This window comes from Dromaius novaehollandiae, chromosome 5 (assembly GCF_036370855.1).
Source record: "Dromaius novaehollandiae isolate bDroNov1 chromosome 5, bDroNov1.hap1, whole genome shotgun sequence".
NCBI lineage: Eukaryota > Metazoa > Chordata > Aves > Casuariiformes > Dromaiidae > Dromaius > Dromaius novaehollandiae.
In genome coordinates this window covers 58,655,909-58,674,669 of record NC_088102.1, presented here as the reverse complement: position 1 = coordinate 58,674,669, position 18,761 = coordinate 58,655,909, and the positions used below count along the sequence as shown (strand labels likewise).

At 37.8% G+C, this 18,761-nt stretch overlaps 1 protein-coding gene across 2 annotated transcripts in view; it reads right to left on the bottom strand.

The window, feature by feature from the left end:
* SPON1 (spondin 1) overlaps positions 1 to 18,761 on the bottom strand; it is a 508,261-nt gene that overhangs the window by 345,264 nt on the left and 144,236 nt on the right. For both annotated transcript variants that reach the window (XM_064512946.1, XM_064512947.1), the window contains exon 4: positions 12,663 to 12,787. The gene's annotated coding sequence lies outside the window, so the exon portion shown is untranslated. The remainder of the gene's footprint in view (positions 1 to 12,662; positions 12,788 to 18,761) is intronic.

Here is an 18,761-nt window from a genome sequence, read left to right as displayed (position 1 = left end):
AATAAACAGATGGGTAGAGGAGAGAGATCTTTTATGTAATCACATTACATATCCCACTGAGAGAAAGGCTTCGGAGTATGCACATGCATTCTTAAACAGCAGAGTTACTTCCAGGACAAAAAACTTGCACCCCAACCTGAGAAAAAAGTTCAACCAAAGTATGTAACCAAACACACATGCAAACACCCACAGAAGAAGAGCTGCCCAGTTCTGATGCTCATGAAATTACTTGTTATGATGGAGAGGCAGCAGTGGAGACACCATGTTTATTCGTTATCTCCTCTTTCGACTGTGGAGATTTCACAATCCTCGTAAGTCTGACAACTTTTAGTGGAGGTGACAGCAGTGGCAGGCTGCAAGTCATGACTCGCTGGGGCCGCTCTGCAGCAGCTCTGTGGTAAACAGAGATCAGAACATGATTCCTTTTTGTTTCAGATTACTGTAACATCTCTGGCCTTTTGATTAGGGTTTTTTTAACATCCTGTGTTCTCCAATCTTTTGCATTGTTTTTCTCTAACGCCTTGGGACTTCAGTAGCTTATGATTAGTTCCAGTATTTAGAGTGCCCTGTAAGTAGTGTAAACTTTGTTCTTATACCCTTCCTCCTCTGCAGCTGCTGACTGATAGTGCTAGTCAGACTTCCTGCGAAACTACGCTAATACGTGCTGATTTTGAACAAACATGTAGGAGTCAACATGCCAATGAAAAGCACAAGCCAGGGGCAATGTATTCCAGACACATCTTGTTCTGCTGTAGAGAACTGATCTCACGACTATGTGGGGAGCTCTTAGTTGCCATTAGCTGCCTCCTGTGATTTATTAAAAAAGAAGTCAGCTAAAACATTTCACTTCTTTACCAACATCACACTGTGGAAGGGTGGGCGATGTGTACGCCAAGGGCAGCATATAGCTGAATCTCCTCAGGGTTATATAGTCAGAGGGAGCAAGTTTTCCTAACACTGTATTGTTTGTGCTTCCAAGTGAGCAGCATCTGCTCCACTTACTCTGAGTTGTCCCAAATGTACAAAGATACAAACCCACTTTCTTCTGCTTATGAGCTTTGCTTCGGCCTCTTTCACATTATCTGCAATTTCAAAGCATACTAACTGAAAATAAACAGAAACCTCAAAAAAAGTACAAAAGCAGGTCTGAAAACTCCATTTACAATAAGTACTGATATTCTCAAATTCAAACATATTTATAATATAAATGGCAGTTTTCATGCACAGCCAGACAGTATTAAGAGGAGATACCATTTGATATTTCTATAGCTGTTCCAGTGAATTGGAAAGCTACCACAAAACTTCCAAAAGGAATGTCTCTCAGTTTGCACATTAACTACAGAACATTAATTGTTAATTATTTGTTGATTACTAGTAGTGCGCATGCTTTGTCAACTTTATCAGACCATTAAGCCTCTTCCATGCAAGCTTGTTTCTTGTTATCATTTACACTGGTATAACTTCTGGCAAATACCTATATGGACATTTGTTGTGTGAGAAGCGTGGCTTTCTCCAGTTTAGACTTTTCTTATGCTAACCAACAGCATAATAGATAACTAAAGCTAAACCAATAAATGGTACTTCTAAGTGTCTGCATGAGGAATGATGGCACATAGTTATCGGACTCCAAATTTGTACCATAGCAGATACCTGTGTAATTTTCTTTGTAGACAAGATTAAAAGGGAGGATCACCTACAAAACAGACAAGTAACATAAAATGCTTTGGGAAAACCAGGCAAAGGAGTCTGTAAAATTTGATTGTGTTGATGTAGACTAAGAATTTCAGTATGTACTAATGATTTCCATATTGTATACAGTGAGGTCAGTCTCAAACTTCTAAGCATCTTCCTATCTCTGAATATTAAGTGCTTCTTCAATTTCCAATTCTATCTTGTGCCCCAAAAACTTTTGGAAAAAAATGCCAATGTTTTTCAAATCCAGTTTCATTCTCTCTTAGATTTTGTGTTTTCATCCTTGATGAATTACCTGTTAAGGAAAGCTTAAACTGTGCTTTCATTCTTTACCTTCCAGTCAAACAGCAATTTCAAATGACTCGTTCCAGAACCACGGATGATGAAAAAGATGTCTGATGGTGTAAAGTTAAAAAGCTAACTGTGGAAGGTGGAAATACAGGAGCTACAAAACTGTAAATACAAAGAATACTTTTAACCCTTAATAAAATCTGTATTTCTTATCGAATGCCGTCAGACAGGGCATTTAGAAAAGCTGTAAGATGCTAGTTAAGTGTAACTCATACTCTAACTTTGAAAAGCAGGGTTCTGAGCACTTACTATGTGAAAGAGTAAACAGTGAACGGAACAACCAGACTTACTTCATTTTAGGTTTGACACTTAATCTTATTTCAACCCTGTCCAGAAATCTTAACTCCATCAAAATGTAGGTCTTTCTCTTAACATTCAAACTCTCTTGTATGTCATCCCATCTGCACTCATCTCGAGGTTTTGCATATCAAAGATTCTGCAGGTCTCAGTCCACAACCTCTCACAGACAAGCGTGTCTTTGAAAGACATTTTCGTAAATGTTCTCTGTTGGGTAGTCTCTGCTCAGGATTAATGCTGTTTCAAAAGCATGTACAGCACTTCTGCCAACATAAGACAAATCTGCTATTTTGAGCTTCGGATAAATCTTAAACACAGCTGAAGGCAATCCAGTCATCAGGTGAGAATACATACAGGACTTGCATAGTATCTATCAACATATGGCTAGCAGAGCCTGTTTAGGTCACAAGGGTGGTTCTTCACAAACTGAATAAGAACAGTTTGTTCAGATTTTTAGGCTTGTTTAAAAAAAGATTTGTTTCAATTCCAAGACTAGTTATTCTCCTGTGTAAAGTCCTGGCAGTATACCATTTTCTTAGAAGCCCTGATTTGCAACACTCCTTTTTTCCACTAATGGGAAAATCTCAAAGACTTTGGGAATTTGGTGAAGATTATACATGCACCTAAAAATTCAGAGGATTATGCTAACTGCCTGAGCTACCTGAGTTTGCACTGTTTGTTCTTAGGTTTCCTAAGAACATAAGAACAACTGATAAGCATAGTTGTAGATTATCTTTGAAATCAGGTATCCTATTGCCCCATAGATTTTTATGAGCCTTTTTCTTTACATATTGTATTACAGGATTTGTTGTATTACAGGATTTATAATTCATTTCTCTATAACCATACCTGTTCCTGAAGCAGCAAGTATAAAAACATGCTTATTTGCTTTTTTAGACACTGTGTATATTCCTAGATGTTTCCAAAACATACATTTGCACACTTTTGTACCCTCCCCTATAATCTGAATTCAGCCTGTAGCTGACCAAGAAAAACAACCCATAAAAGTAACACTGGACCAGACAGACCTTAATTGTTTACAGAGCAAGTATGATAGTACATTGCAGTTTGAAGAGAAAGGAAGGTGCTGGTTGCTTTCTACTGTAGAACAGTATTCCCTGGTGAAACTCTACTGGGAGGCAGAAAAGGATATACATGCTGTAAACACTTCCTTAAAAATCAGCAGTAAGATTTTGGATACTGTTTAGTTATTACTCTGAATTCTGTTGCCTCTTCTGAGTAAGAGGCTGTATTCAGGATCGAGACAATGAGTTCAAAAGGAGGACAGGAGATGTCACTGGCCAGGAAGGACAGACAGCTGGAAGAGAGGTACTGAGAGCAATCCAAATGCTCAACTGAACTTAAGAGCAACCCTAGACACTGCATTGTAGCAAGAGCCTGACCTGGGACAGATAGAAACTATTATTGGTATTCTAGCTTTTTTTAGTAGAAGGCATAAAGGAACATAAGAGGATGTAATTATTTCAGAGAATTCTATGGGAGAGTCTTGGACGTTCCTTAAGCATTTCAAAACCTCAGCACTTTCCAGAATTGAAGACTGTAATACGTTAAGAAGCAGGCCACAATATGGATAATTTATTTTATGTTTAGGAAAACCAGACAAAACGATTATGTCAACTCTATTATTTGAAAGTATGCCAGCCATCCAATTCAAAATTGAGAACAGAATGATTTTAATATTTAGCATGTTATTTTCTTCTTCTCTGAAAAAAATGTCAATTCTCTCTCAGGAAAGCTGTTTTTGCATGGATTCAGACTAATAGTTTTGATTTGGTCTAATTAATTGTAACTACGTGACTGCAGGAAAGTACTGTCCTCAAAAACGTATCCTCCAAATTACAGACATGAGCAAGTCCCGTGCAAATGAATTATGCTCCTAAGTCCTTCCAGCACTTTTCAAGCTCTCTCTAAATATTTTCCTAACTATTGTTTTCTCAACTTTCCTTGTTGCCTCAGGAACAGCATACAGTTTTGATAGGGACAGGACATGGTCCATCCAGCTGTATATAAAAGAAGCATGTATTTGAGGAAACTTGCAGGAAGGCAAGAAGATAGACAGCACCTTAAGTACTTGCTAGTGAAAGTTCATGGTTCTTTCAGGAAACTGAAGACCTGCTGCCTGCATTGTTGCCACAGCCCAAGACATCTCACATCAGCGGAGACTATCCTTATGCATTTTTGTTGTATAAAATCTTTACATTCAGATCACCGTCCTGGTTACCAAGCACACTGCAAGTTAAAATCTTGTAACGTTTCTGCAGCACTGCTCTCAGGTGACAGGAATAGTTCCAGCATTCTGGATGGACACAAGGAGTTCCTACAGCTCAAAATGGACCTGTAATTTGCATCCCATATTTCCTGACCACATTAACTCCCTAGACCTAACCGTTTTTAACAAAAAATTTGGGGGTTTTCGCTTCTTGAAAAAGTAGCATTTCTCCAAGATTAATGGACTAAACCAAAAAATTCTATGTGCCTCTATCTTATTAAAAGCATACTCCCCTGACCCATAAATACTTCAAATATTTCCAGCTTACTGTACAAACTTCTCTTCTAATGGGTACTGATCCTTCCCAACAAGTCAGCTTTCTATATGCGTACTCTACAAGGTAATGCACTATAGACATTTTCAAACTAGCTGAAAACAGAGCATAACTGGAAAAAAACATTGTCTTACCAACCTAAGCAGACCTACAAGCTTATGGAGCTAAACTACTGCCAGTACTTGAGCTAATCCATTTACAGGGTAAAGATACATAGGCTAGCTGATACACCCTCAGCTACACATGGAATTAAAAGCATTCTGTTGTGCCATTCCTATTGTCTAATTTTAAAGCATCAAATTAAACCTTAATAAACTTCTAATTATGTTGCTTTATCATAAATTATTTAAAATATATTTACTATATTCCACAGTAAAATGAAACCCTTCAGCTCTTTGTCACACAGACAGCTCATTTCAAATATTTACAGAAGAACATGCCAGAAACCTAGTTCAAAAGAATTTTAACAAATCAAAAAAGTTTTCCTGAAATATAATCTCAAACCTATGGTTTCTTTAGCTCATGTGACTTCTGAGCCCAGGATGAAATTGAGAGTTAATGAAGAATGAACAAAAAGGCCTACAAGCTTACTATGAAAATGCAAGATTCAGTGAAAAGACCAAGCTCCATTTCCATTAAGGAAGAAATTTGTCTTTAGCTACAGCGAAAGCAGGACCGGGTTCTGAATGGTGCCAGTCTTCACTGATGCAGAGCACGATGTTGGGGACACAGTGAGGAAGTTACAAAGTGCCACAGAACGTAAGATGTAAAACATGCTTTCTGTGTGCTCATGCTTAACAGGCCACCTTTGAGCCAAACCTAAACAAGATCCCTTAAAACTCGTGAACCTAAAGAAACAAACTATTGTTTTAAAAGCCCTACTGTCTTAAAAGAAAGTTTGATAATATTTAAACTCATGCTTAGTCTCTTCATGAGTTTTTCCAGCCAGAAAAGGCCTCTTTAGAATTACCTGCTACAGCACTATACTATTCAAATGCAAAGGTTTCTGTTTTACTCTGCCTTGCATCTGCAAGCCAACAGTGCTTTCTACTCATTGCTCAGTGTCAGAACACACATCAACATGTGTAACAACACACCTTCTGGAAAGAAAGTCTCCTTATTTTCTTATTTTCTTGTAACATTAAATCATTTCATAGTTTTTATAGTCAGACTTGTACCATAGATGGTAACTGCATGGGATTAAAAATGTGTTCTGAATAAATGTTGGAAATAAGGGCTTCCTACAAGCTTTACAGTCTATTAGGAAACTTTTTTTTTCTGGTCAGAATCCAGGATTTTGCTACAGATCCTTCCCCAGCTTGTACAGCTATACCGTATTCCACCACCAAAGAGAGTCTGATGGTGGTACAGCAGCAGATGTAACCATGAATAGCACCTTTTCCTTCATCACATTACCAGCAGCAGCCAGGAAGCTACATGGGGAAGTCCGCTTTTGGACTGAGCTGCTCATTTACAAGTTATTATTCATTTAATGATAGGAGTAGTTTTGTTTGCTGATTTCTGTGAAGACAGAATGAAAAATATCAGCTGCAGCTGACACGTGCTGCTCCCATGCACCAGCGCAGCAACACGGCTCCACTTGTGAACTCATTTAAGAGTCACACGCTCCTTCTCTGTTGCATATTTTCTGCAAAACGAAAGAGTTACATAGCAGCTATGCTTAGCACCTACCACATGAATGTAAAACACCTCATTTCACACCACCACAATTCACAGTCTTTTGTCGAAAATAAAGGTAGTTGGAGGATCTTCTGACAAAACAGTTTTGCCTTATGGATCCTCAGGTCTGCAATGACCTTTGTGTTCAGAGCCAGGTGGAAGGCAACATTTTGATCAAGAGCCCCAAAGCCACAGCATTCAACTGGGATGCAGGTTCAGCATTCCCACTTCTGTACGACTGGGAGAAGGTCTTTCACATTGTACGCAGCTGTTTTAGGATGATTTTTCAAAACTTTTACTGCAGTAGTCACACTTTGAATAAATATTTACTGCAGTAGGAATTGCATCTCTACATAAAGCATTTTGAAAACTAGTTATGAAGTCAGTTGGAAGACGACAACAACATCTTAGCAAAGGATGAAGTAACACCTATTTCAGATAGGGAAACCCAATAGCAGTCTTTCTTCCCATTCTTGGCCATAATCCCTCCAACCTATCTTCGGGATTTATGGGAGGATATGTTCTACCCTCACGGGCAGCTGTAGCAGCAGCTGGCCTATGCACATTCTTGCAGCCCCGAGCGTGGTGCTTCAGGGCTGAGTATTTGTCTACTGCTACTATTTCCAGCAGCAGAATTGATGAGATGCGAAACTGTATAGGATGGGGAGCACTCTGGGATGCAAGCTCTTGACCTCACTGGGCTGTTCACATTCAGATGTGCACGTTTGGTTTAGTCTGATTTCAGTCAGTAAGTTTAATTGAAAACTGAGCTACTTTGGGGAAACTGCATCTCCTCCTCTTACTCCTGGACCTGGACTAGAGATGATGCAGCTTTTCTGTAAACAGAAATTTAAAAGACTACGTATACAATGGATATGTATATTAAGAAGCCCACAACAGTTTTCTGTTACAAGCAGCAACACTAAGCGTCAATAAAAGAACGTCATCTTTAGTTTTGGGATACTCTTGAATTAACTTCATATTCAAGAAAGCATTTAGATTAAATTGTGGTTTATACAAATAAATTAGGAAATAATGAATTAACTCTAATTATACCTGCTCCAGATGTGGAAAAGATGTTTAATAATGCTAGTAAACAAGTTATAATCTCAGTAAGAAAATTTGCCTGGAAAAGTTTCTTTTTAACCAATAATCTTTTAAGATACACCAGCCATATACATATTCATTCTGTATGGATGTACACTTGTCCAAAATCTTGATTTTTTTTCGTAGCCTGACTTCTTGTGCGCTGTATTAGTAACTGGAATATATTCTCTATTTCTCAGTTCTTCTTAACCTCAGAAACATAAATATTTATTGGCATGTTAAAAGACTGGAATAAAAGACTTGGAAACAAATATGTGGATGAAAAGACATATAACAAAGAACTTACAGTTGCTAATAGACTCCCTTTCTTTTCTTGTGATGACACTGTGGACAACTCCAAGCTCTAGTTCTGACCTGCGCAGATTACCCACAGGGGAATCTGAGCCCCTAACTGAAGAAGGACTGGAGGACAATTATACTAAGTGCTACATCATGGCTGCAAGTTTCTAATGACTTCATAGTTCTCAGTGAAGATATAATATACCTTAGAGATGGAAAACAGATGTTACTGAAGTGGCCAGAGCTGTTACAGAAAACACCTTCAATACCAGCTAGTGAATCCACCTTAATACCCACTGCAGATCTGAGACAGTATACTGTTTAATTAGCGAGTCTGAAAGGATGAGAGGAAACACTATCAACTCTAGCAGATTCCTTCCTATTATTAACAAGCAAGTCTTTTATCAGAGAGGAGCAGCTATACCCTATTTCTGAGACACATCTAGCATCCAGGCGAAGACATTTGGGCAGAAGTCTGCCCAAGCAGAGAGGTACAAGAGGCAGGCTACTAGTCAGTGGCACCAACCAGCAGAGATGGGGCTGGAACCAAAACTGTTCTGCAAAGATTAGGGTAGTCAAATTATTTTGGCTTTATCCTGCCTTCTCTTCCACATAACTTCAGAAGAACTTGGGGCAGACGAAAAAAGAAAAAAAAAATCACACAATCAGGGCCCCAAACCAAGAAAGCAAAGGAACTGTTCTCAAGGACTATATTCCCATGTAGCTGGACAGACAAGAAAGTAAGAAAGGTGTTCATGCAGGACTGGAGATCAGGGGCTGTGTTAGCATGCCATAAACGTACTGTTAAGACTGAGAAGTCATACAGATGTAAATGGTTCTGTGTATCTTTGAATCAGTCCCTTCATTCGTGCAGTTGTCTCTCTGTTAACAAGCTATTTAGATATGTATTTATATAACATACATTGCAGATATATAGTCATCATTATATTTATACTTTTCCAGAGTTTTTGTGAGGATTTCAGAAAACGAAATAAGAACAAATCCATTGTCTTGCTGGATGCTTAAAACACACAGTCTACGTCTTGCTTGTAGTCCCTATGAAACCAAGACATGTAAGCTAAAAGCTCTCCAGTTTCTCTACAGCTCAGAAACCCCTTCCTCCCTGAATGTCTTTGCTTCCATAATGCTTACTACCGGTAAGCGTTTTACAAAATTCTTGGACTGTGCCTACTTATAGAACATTTATACAGTTTCAGGTCCCATAGTTTCAACATACTTCTGTGTGAACAACAGCAAAATTCAGATAAAGGGAAAATAACTCAGATTTTCCAATAGATTTATTTGCTTCGTAATGTGAGACTAGATTATGATCATACTGATATACAGTATCAATAAAATTCTCAAAATAAAATGCAAATTATAAACTAACGGTAGTAGATAAAGTCACAAGCTTAAATACCCCAAAGTCACAACATTTCTAAAATGTAAGGTGGGTAGCTTGTGAGGACTTCTCAGTGATAACACAGCACAATGTAGCTGAAAAAAAGACTTAAAAAGGCAGCAAGATATTCTTTATGACTGTGATAGAAATCTGGCTACATGTAGCCTTCTGTACCCTCTCTTCCCATTAGTTTTTCAGATTTATCAGGAGGTCAGAGCACTTTAGCCAGAGTAATTTATAAGAGGCATTAAAGAATTGTCCTAGGGGACATACTAGAAACATAATCCCAGGAGAAAGGAGAGGAAAAATGAGCAGAGGTTCACACATGCTAAACATCTGGCCTAGATTTCTCCAACATTATTTGCCTATCCTGGTTATTTTCTCATGCTTATAAAAGGTCAGATAAGGAATATTTTTAAATGGCTTCTACTTTTCTACAGCTTTTACTCTACACATTCATGATGTTTATGGTAACATTATAATTGGAACTTTAATACGGACTATCATAACTTTAATAGCTTCTTGGCTTGGTATTTCCCATTATATGGACCATTGTGAAAAAAAATGTTTGTCTTCCTGATTTTCTTGCTTTATCTGTAAAGCTGCAGCTGTGTTGGAAATAGTTCTGCAAGCACATAGCCTCTATTAAATCACAGCACATAGCACTATAGGGGCCTGAGAAAACTACCCTTCCTATAGACGGTTGCTATAGATAATTTTTTGTGTTTGTTTGTTTTTTGTTTTTCACGCTGACTCTTACTCTCTTTGTATCTTCTCCTCTTCTTCCTCCCCCTCTCACTTTAATGACAGAACTGTGGCTACTAGCCTCATTGCTTCCTTCCGCCCCTTATTCTCAAGCTGAATGCTCTCTGGCCTTTCTGCCCTCCTCATTGATGCTATTTATCTTCAGTGGCCTTGACAAAGGCCAATGACACCTTTACCTCTCAAAAGAGACCCAGCAATGCCAGAGAAGAACTCAAGGTAATATACCCATGACATAGTTTACTCCATCCCAAAGAGCCCTGTTAAGAGTACTGTAACTCAGACAGACTGTGGCTATGCTTTACCAATTGAAAATCAGTAAAGTAGATGTTCACAATGAAGCAAACTTCTTCTTGTTAATGTGGTCACCTAAATCCCCCAGACAGCAAGGGACAACAAGATTTCCCTACATATGGAAAAGAACGTGGTTCTAGTCTTCCATAGCAGGGCACCGGAAAAATTCCAGGATACAGACAAGATGCTTCTGAAAGCTACAGCTCTCGACAGGGCTATCAGTTCCCCATTTCCCAGCCTCTTGGCACTGACAGATCGGTTTTGCCTTATATCACATGTATCAGTGAGCTAGGTTCTCTCCTTCCTGAAATATAACATCAACCTCTCCCTCCTTGAAATAAGCGCAGAGATCATATCTATAACCAAAGCAAAACTAGATACTGAACCTTAATAAAGCACAATTTGGCAGAAATTATCTGTTTTTGAGTCATCTGCATAAATAAAAACATCACAGCGTTACTAATATAGCAACTATCCGAATTTAGCTTCAGTTGAATTACGCTAAATGTCATCATATTCATTATCTTTGTATTACCTTATTGTGCCAATGGTCAAAACTGCAGTATATGTTAGAGCATACCTCGTTAAAAAAAAGAGCTTCCAGCTACTGAAGTTTACATTTGCTTTACTCCCAAAATTGCATTCCATCATAATGACATTTGAAGTGAATTCAGAAAGAACTGCTACTATCTGAATGAATTACCTCCTCTGATAAAGTGAAGATTGCCACAAACATAATTAATATGAAAGTACATCAAACAGTATTTCTAGTACTTACTCGTAGTATTAATGAGATTTACTGTAGATGAAATTGATAAAATTGGGAATAGCAGGTTCACAAAGCTTTGCTTTCTTGTGTTCCAGGAGATTTCAACAGACTGAACAAAAAAAATCTCAGAATACACTTATGCAAAAACTTGAACATTTTCAATTAGTTTAAATTAACTCTGTATTAAGTGTGCTCCCAAGTCCAAGAAGCTGGATGTGAAATGAAAGTTTTGTTTTGATATAAATATTTCTCTTTGTTTAAGGATAAGAGAATTATTAGACACTGGACAATCATTTTTAAAATGGGTTTGGTTTTGTCTGAGGGAAAAAACAAGCAAGCTTTCTAGTCACTTCAGGAACATAAGACAGTATTGCTGCAGTTTCATGGCACTGAAGTATTAGTGACTGAAAACGCTAACTATTTTTCTAGCATCTAGTAAACTGGAAGAAAAGCAATGGTGACAGGGGAGTTCTGTATGTATGCTGATGAAGGTATTGAAAATAACAGAGCATGGTAGATCTTTTCCTGTTCAAGGGTTACTGACTTAGCCCTGCCACAGTTCAGTGGAGCTCCCACATACTGAAAACTACTTTATTAAAAAAACAAACAACAACAACAACAACAAAAAACGCTAATAATACAATCACAGAAAATATGCCTGAAAACATATCTTGAGAAGTCATTTATGTCTTCATCCCCATTTCAAGATACATATGGGTTATCTCCAAGTCCTTCCTAAGTGGTATTTATCTACTCTGTCTTTAAAAACTCTGAGAATGAGAACTCAACAACCTATTTGAGTACTTTGCTATCTTACCATTAAAAAGCTGTTAATGTTTGCCTGCATCCATCTTACTGTAATTTAAGCTACTTAATTCTTGTTCTGTTGTCCATCATACACATGGAGAACAGATTATATCTTTCTGCTAAACAATCCCAAGTCTTTCAAACTTCTAGATGCCATGCTTTCTTGATTTCTTACCTTTTCTGTTGCTTTCCCCTTACCCCTCTTCCAATGGTTCATGTTCTCCTTGAAATACACTAAGCTAGACATAACTGTGGCCTTATTAACTCTACACAGAGGCATTATTTTATGAATCTCTACGCTACAGTCATTTTCAAATGCAATCCAGCATGACTTCTGTCCTTCTTGCAATAATTTAAGATTGTAGAGTCACATTCAATTTACAAACCACTGTAACACCCAAATCCTTTTCCGAAGATCTGTTACCTTACTATTTATTTTTCCATCCTTTGTCCTGTTGAGTGTTGCACATGCTATCAAAATTAATGCTCATTTTAAGATTACTACTCACTTTGTAAGGGTTATTTTTATATTTACATTGTGTTCTCCTGCATATCTGTATACCCTCTCAAAATCCATAATGAAAATATATTTTAAACAAGAATTCCATACTACTGTAAGCAAAATAAACCATACGAAATAGAGCAGTTTTGGACTTACAGAGAAACAGGTCTAGAGAAATGGGCCTAGGATCAGGTATCAGATTTCAGTTCTTCCTTCCTCCAGCTCTGTCAGACATTCAGCAAGCAATGACGAACATTCATTTCACAAATGCTCAGTGCCATCTGTAAAAACAGAGAGGAATAATACATGTTTATTTTCAGATACCTTTCTGATATAAATGCGAAGCTGTATATATAATATTTATAAATGATATGCCACACAATTATTATATTTAAATAATAAAATACAAGAAAAATATTTTAGTACCATCTGAATTGAGCCAAAAAAAAAAAAAAGAAAGAAAGAAATGATGGAAGTAGACTGAGATTTTAAACTGATTCCAGAGTTCAGGCTAGAGATTCTGATGCAGGATTTGGATAACAAACCACACTGCTGCCAGCTATCCTCACCGCACATTTTGAAAGATTTTAAGGCTGTGTTTTGAGTTCAGCAAAACACTACGATGGATGTTTAAATCCATCTCTGTATAGCTGAGCATACAATATCAGCGTGACTATCAGACTTAAATCCTCTTCTGAACGGGTATGATTTAAAGTGGTCTCCTTCACAGAGATCCATATAAATAAAGCGGAAGAAGAATCAAGATACAATCATTCTCCTGGTGCCTTAAGACGCAGAGAATTACAAAATGATTATCTGCCAAATGCTGAACATATGAAGACAGCTCAGTTGTTAGTTTTCCTTCACAGTATGACATGACCTAATGATACTCCAGTGCTTTTTCTTCATGCTATTCTTTTTCCAATGAATAAAGTGAATTTGTTTCTAAGTAATCACTTATGACAATTTAGTTGGAATGATGTGTTGGCGCTGTTTCTCTGCCTCCTCTCAGGGGATGTGCTGGAACATCTTTATCTGAATGACTCACTCACACAGATATGATCTGTCATGTCCAAAGGAATAAATTTAAGAACCAGGGCATGAGAGCCTTCCAATTGTTTGTAGCATCTTTTCTGTCAGTGAAGTTCTGGAAACTCAGACATCAAATATGACAGCAACAACTGGCAATGACGGGATTCAGGGATATTTGGACACTTTTAGAAGAGAAAAGGAAAAACTCCAACCAATGAGAATAGCCCGAACACTTATTAAAAGCCCCATTACATTTTTGATACGCATGCACTGCACAGATGACTCGGTTTTCAGGATCCTATCCAAAAGCTGCTTCCCAGAATACCACACACTCATCCCAGAACAGAAGTCAGTCAAGCCATGTAACACACATCCCTCTGAAAGACAGCTCACCAAAGCAGCTCACTGTCTGCAATACACAAGTTACTTGTAACAGGTGGGAAAGAACTGGGCTTCATGACTCCAGCCTTGTTTTAGAAAGCAGTGAAGACAAAGCATAAATACTACTAACCAAAACGAACTGTAAAACTGTAGGGCTAGAAATGGAGATCTGGGCTAAAGGAAGACATTAAATTGTGTCATTGATTGGCAAAAGTATGAACTGTACTGTTTCTGTTGCCTTCCTCAAAATGTTTTAGATGCTTGAAATATACCACCAAAGCTAAAGAAAATCATTAGTGTTCAGAACACAACAGAAACTGGCATAAAGGGCTGCATGCTACTAGAGTGGAAATAACAGTCCACACATCTTTCTGCATCCTATTTAATGGAAATAAATATTTTTCTCACCAATGGTGAAAGAAATAAGAATCCCATCAGCTGAAGAGCAGTTAAATCAGGAAGGAATTTCCCTCTGTAACTACCTTGCTAAAAACACTTTTACTCTTCCTATGACACTCATTGTTACTTCAACCCTTTAATAAAAATCTGGGAGAGCAGATGGAATTAATTATTGCAGGTGTTCAGAACATGTGATACCTAATCCATTACTTAATTTTCTACAGATGAGGACATCAATAAATTTTTCAAAGACAACTAGTTGTCTTATATCTGTTGTGTTTAGCTTTTAACTGTGAAACCACATATGGCAATGAGATAATCTTAAAATAGAAAATTACCATTGTAGTAAATTGTTCTATAGATATAGCTTGCTAAAATAATATATAATGAGGTTCTCCTGTTCTGTGCAGGGTTGGATAACTGTGAACGTCAGCAAAAAGAAGATTCATGGACATTTCCATCTGATGAGTATCTGTAAATCATTAATATTATTCGGTTTGCAACTACTGTCTTCTTTTGCACCGAACAAAGAGTTTACTTAATATCTCTGGCTTTTGCATAGGTAAAATTAGCAAGATAGTAAGGCATAGGATGTTTTTCCAGTCTTAGCCTGAAGGTCTGCACACTACTGCCAGACCATTCTGCTTGTGAAACTGCCACGTACAGCTGAATTTGCTAAGAAATTTCACTATGAAATGTTCTGCCCAGTAAAAGCTGTTCTTCATTGTGCCACACAAGATAACATATGCAAAAAGAACAACCTTCGTTTCCGGTCAGCAGATCAGCAACTGTCTAAATTCTGCTATGTTCAGCAGACGCAGCTCTTCTCAAGTCCCTGGGCTGCGCTCACAGACAACACAGGCTTTCCCGTCCTTGATTCTACACAAAGACTCACCCACTAAAATCCCTGCTATGTAATAAAAACATCTACATGCAAGTCAACCACAGAATAATATGAAAATCACTTCTAAGTGGCCGTAAGCCTAGCAGCACAATGAGCACCTCAAGAAGCATTTCTTCTCGATTCCCACAGGTAAATGGGAAATGTGAAGCAGTTATGAGTTGCAATTCAGACATGGCAAGATTTGCATGTATTCCTGCTCTTCGGAGAATACTTCCCCAAAAACTCACCAGTGGAAGAAGACACACCTTTTTGCTGTAGAAGTGATGTTGCTACAGAGGATAGCCCATTTCATCCTGGATGGAACAAATGATGCCAGGGCCTTTTACGTCAAGCGGGTAACGACAGCACACAGACAGAGAGTAGACCTGTAAGATACACGGCATCTTCTGTTCCTAGACAATTTGTTTTCCATAAACTACGAAAATGTTGGCTAGAATTAAGAAAGCTAAAGCAACTGTGAATAACTATGGAAGTCACTACATTGGCTAAGTTAAACCTGTCAATAATCAGCGGCTGACGGAAGGTTTGCTACACAGAACGTATCATCACTTAAGCTAAATTTAAGAATGGCCTATAGTGTTCCTTTTTTGGAATACTGAGGTATAAAAGAAACTTGACTGAGAAAGAACTTTACACATAATGAAAAAAATGAATTTATACAATAACATTAACTAGAAGTGTTCTTTATAGTGACAGAGTTGATACAGACAACTCTATTTAAGAACTTTGAACAGAAATCTTCTTTTCCCCAACAATCTCTACTAATTTCTTTACCTTGTCTACAATTACAATACTGACCTTAGAGAAAGTAAACCAGATCCTGAATATGTCAGGAAAAAAGAGAGAAACAGAGAAAGCTGCCAGCAACTACTAAATAGAGTTCTGGCTCACTAGATTTCCTCTTGCACAATGAATGTAAGCTATTACGCTAGGAAAAGGCTCCAGAGGGAAATGTGAACTTTGCAAGTTGGACTTAGCAAAATGCTCATATCTTCAGAGAAGACTAATACTATTTTTATTAAAAAAATAAAACTCGAAAATTAAAACTTAGAGATTCTAATGATATGCACTTAGAAATCAGTCCAGCAAGAGAACATATACAAATTTTTTAAAATTAACACCTAAGGACATTTTTCTGACTGGACAAAAGCCCTCGTCTTTAGATAGGCACGTATATGGCTATGGAGGAACAGTATTTGCTTTCTGTTCCCCTCTCCTTCTCCCCAAGGACAAGAAAGCAAAAAAGATAATATCATTTTGGCAGGAAATCCCTCCATCTTTTCTCTTTTGTATCCATATTTATGTAGACTTTTTCTAACAAATAATATTTTCTCTTATTCAAAGATTTATTTTCTCATACATATTACGTATGTATGAAAAAGTAGAACAATTCTGTATTTATCATCCAAATTTTTAACTGAAAACAAACCAGTAAGAACAGATCATTTTCTGTTCATGTCAGTCCACTGGGACTAGAAAAATTTAATTTAGCATATTGCAGGAAAGCAAATTTTCTTTCTTAAGGTCTTATCATGCCCATAGGGTATATGCTTACATTGAGGCAAAGCAAAGTTTTACTATCTAAGTAGCATTACAGAGCTAATCTTCTCCCTAGTTATTTCTTGGGTGTATTTTAGCCTGGAGTAAGAGGGAAGGAGTCAGTTAACAAGAAATACTCAGAATAATTCAGGAGAAATTGTATCAGGTTTTTGTACCACAAGAAATGCAATGGTGAGAAAGTTGGGCACCTGTAAACTTCTGCTCTTGCATGCACAAAATAAGACAATAACTTATAAATACCTCACAGTGGGCATTCCTGACATAGATCTGAATGGGACAGCTTCAGCAGTCTGGCTAGCCAGGCTAGGAAGTACTTAGTAAGCCTCTTCTAATGTAATGAAGGAAAGATGTTATTCCAGTTACATCAAACTTCTAGCTGCATTCTGGAGAAGCATCGGAAAGCCTGGACTAATAATACACTACTATTTGTAAGAAAACACAGGAAATATCTGCTGGAAATAAACGGCATGTTAAAGTTGGTAGGACTGTCTGGATAAACCCAACATGGAGAGTAAGGCAAAAAAGCAGGAGACAAAATGCCTGGCTTAGATGACATCCAGAAGGAGATACGTGGGAGGCAAACAAACTTACTTGGTCCATCTCACTTCATATCAAATATACGTAATACAGTGATAGAGAAGGAAAGGAATGACAGCCTAAGAGAGAAATATATTTAACAACTTAAAAGAAATTCCGGTGCTTTGTATACACCTCAAAGCTCAAAAGTTTAAAACAACCCGGAAAAACATCACCTCCTTGCCATGATATCTTCCCCAGAGTCACTACAGAACTGTCTCCAGAAGGGGAAAGGACTAAGAGACTAAAAAGTTTATAGATCCACAAGTTTAAAGCCCTTAAATAACAGATAGACAGGAGCATTGTTAGATGAATGTATTTTCCCTGTCAATTCAGGAAACTAAGAACTCACAGAAACCCTATGTTTCTTAACTTGGGCTCTTCTTAGAAAAATACATAATCTGTAATAGGTAGCAATATGTCTTGAAAAAAGGCTGAACTGTAGTTTGAAAGGTGTAAGTACCCACAGTAATATTAGAGCAAAACTCAGACTATGAACTGGAAGAGGGTTTTGCTCCATCATCATACACAAGTGACTATATATACATATCTATGTATACACACACACACACACACATACATATAGTGAATAGATATGATACTAGAGGCGACGAAAATTCTGTGGTAGGTTCTAGCAATGATTTTTCTTTTTGTATGTATATATACCTTTTTTCAGGAACTTTTAACATTGTATTTTAAAATCCAACCTCTTTCCACCAGCTCTAAGTGCCCTGTTCTCTAATGACAAAGGATAGCTAGGCAAAACCTCAGTCCATCAGCAGTGTATTTTGCACTTTTTCTTGCCTTAGCAGGACAGCTAAAATTCACATAAAGTTGTCAGGAGCAGGACACTCCTGCAAGAAGGTATGGCTTGAATACGCTGAGCTTAATAATCTACAGCCATCAGAAAAATAACCTTGTGCCTTCTCTAACTTTGCAAACACCAAAGCACAGGAAACTGTTTTGAAATCATGTTGTCTCCCATCAATCCCAGTGAGTTCCTTCGTCATTTCAGTCTTCTGTATCTCAACCCACCTGGGACTGACCCCTATCCCACCAAGAGATCCAAGTTCACGACACACCTCATCCACCTACACGCACACGCGGCTTCATGTTCCTGTCTCAAAGCTTTGAAACCCGAAAACCAAGCAACCTTTTGTCTTTAAAGGGGCCCTTAACTATCAGATCTAGTTCCGCTCTGCTTTTATTAGTGAATTATTTCTGTTAAGCAATTGATTTTGGTCACTCTCAGGAGAAGTCAGTTCAGACGAGTTTTGGAGGCTAAGCTGGAGAACCAATTCCCCTACGGTCTAAGCAGAAAAGTAGGAGCAGGAAGAGAAATGGGATTCAGTATAATCTTTTCAAACCTGCTGTGACTGCTGCAGCCTGGCTCTTGAAGTGCA